We start from the raw sequence: 2,500 nt of genomic DNA on the forward strand, positions 1-2,500 counted from the left end.
CGTCGTAACCCTGGAAATAATTTCTAATGAATATAATTGAAAACGTGTTGTAACCTTGGAACGTCGTAAGCCGAGGACCCGTTCGTAACCCGGGGTGGACTGCCTGTATATATATATATACAGGCGGCCCGCCGATTAACGGCGCAATCGCTCAGTGGCAAACTCGGTTTTATGGCTGTCGTCAAAAGTATTCATGAAAAAAATAAGGCATTTTTACGGCACAATTTCAGTCAAACAGCGCCGCTAGCGCCATTGTCTAACTTAACGAGTTCATACATTTGTAGCAAATGCCGTTCAAAACCATAAAGGTTTATGCAAATTATATTAACAAACTTTATGGTAGAGTTATTTACATAGGTATTAGGGTAAAATGTATGCCCTCTGACACTGTTCTATGCCGAAAATATAGTTACATAGTGCAAATTTAGCTATGGATGTGTTGATTTAAAATGTTCATGCTTTTATGTTTAAAATGTGTATGAAAATGTATTATGTATAGGGTATTTTTATTTCTGCACAGAAATATGATACGCTTTTGAAACTACGCTTCACACGTTATCAAATACAATGTTTTATCATTTCTTTTTTTTGAGTGCCACCTTGCCGCTCTTCCAAAATATCGAGTTAAAAAAAAGGTGGAAATGATCATACTTTGTTTTAAAAATGTGTATGGAAATTATTACGTATAGGGTATATTTTATTTCTGTGCAGAAATATGATAAACAGGCAGCTTTTGAAACTGCCCTTCACGTTATCAAATACGATGTTTTTTTCATGTTCGTTCTTGTAAGCACTGTCTGCTGCTCTTCCAAAAATAGAGAGTAAAAACTGCAAATTTAGCGATCGATGTGTTGATTTTTTAAATGTTTATGCTTTTGTTTAAAATGTGTATGAAAATATATTACATATATGGTATTTTTATTTTTATATTACGTATAGGGTATTTTTATTTTTGTACATAAATATGATACAAATGAAAGCAGCCTTTGTAACTACGCTCCACGTTGTCAGGGGATGTCTTTTCATGTTCGTTCTTGTCCGCCACTGTTCCGAAAAATGCATGGTGTTCTTTTATTAATTATGCTTCTTTTCCATAAATAACTTGAAAAGTCATACATTACTTCATTGTATCCAATAATATTGTATGTATTCTCATATTACTATATTATAAAATACTACAGCAAATCTAAGCCAGTATTCCGCGGAGCAGCCAATGTTGTGGTTTGAAATCAGCTGATGGCGAATACGAGTTTGTTTTGCCATATTTAACGCAATTCTGAGTGAATTCTCTTTCTTCTAGTTAGCATAAACGAATATCTAGATACATGCCTTATATGAGACAAGGTTATTTTTCCTAATACAACGTGTTTTTAGGTGAAATATGAATTGAATATATCTCGTTGTGGGAATGTGAACTACTTTTTTTTCGTTGACAGATTACGTTGGCGGCATGTTTGTTGCATAAAAAATTACGTGATTCCGTTGCAATTCTCCTTTAATATTCTTCGTAATACGAACTTTACGTTATTTATCTTGTATCGGCGTGAAACCAACAGTAAAATGTGTTCTTTCAAGCACAGTAGTTTTGATTAAAATGATTTTATCTCAATTTTATCTACGGTTGTGTTTGATTGCATACGTTTACTGGATTTATCCTTGTTGCCGATGTACGATAATAGTCATTAGCAGCTTGAAGTTTTCTCAGCTTCAGTTATAACTAGGTTTAAATTTAACAGTGTATTTCCCGATTTATTCTTGAATCCATATTGATCTTGATCTATAGCGAATAAAGGTTATTACATTAAGATATCTCGGTTCTATTCTACATAACGCCATTTATAACAACTACGGTAATAGTGTAATGTAGTACGATGATTGAAATACAAGCCAAATGGATGTTATCCAATTCGGTTGTACTTAAAAAAATAAAAAAAAAAAAAACTTCGTTTCTCGTTTGATTGTTCATGGCTGTCACACGTTCATGCAACGAGTATACAGTAGGGCCTCAATAATCGCGGGGGATAGGGCCCAAAACCCCCCCCTGTGATAAGTAAATACCCGTGTTATCCTGGTAACCAACCCCGCTAAAAATTGCTTTAAAACTGCCTACTTTATTAATTAACCCACCCAAGACCACTATTTCAGTGTTTATAACTGCCTACTTCAGTTCAAGCACCAATATGTCTTAACTATCATCTTAAACTAAATTCAAGACAGTTTCAAAGTTATTCTTTCCTATCTTCAATTTCCCCTTCATCAGATCAGCAAACAAAAGTATATTACCTAACAATTCCTTTTCCTATTTTCATGATTTGGCTGCTGCACCAAACTAAAAAGTACATAGTACAGGCGGTTCCCGGGTTACGGCAGGGGTTCCGTTCTTGAGACGTCGTAAGCCGAAAATCGTCGTAAGCCGGAACATCGTCAAAAATCTAAGAAAACCTTACTTTTAATGCTTTGGTGCATTGAAAACTATGTAAACTGCATTCTTATGGCATTT

The 2,500-nt window shown here is 34.5% G+C and overlaps 1 protein-coding gene across 1 annotated transcript in view; it reads left to right on the plus strand.

The window, feature by feature from the left end:
- The window catches only part of LOC135220917 (transcriptional regulator ATRX-like), a 507,237-nt gene that overhangs the window by 331,186 nt on the left and 173,551 nt on the right, over nucleotides 1–2,500 (plus strand).

This window comes from Macrobrachium nipponense, chromosome 2 (genome assembly GCF_015104395.2).
Source record: "Macrobrachium nipponense isolate FS-2020 chromosome 2, ASM1510439v2, whole genome shotgun sequence".
Classification (NCBI taxonomy): domain Eukaryota; kingdom Metazoa; phylum Arthropoda; class Malacostraca; order Decapoda; family Palaemonidae; genus Macrobrachium; species Macrobrachium nipponense.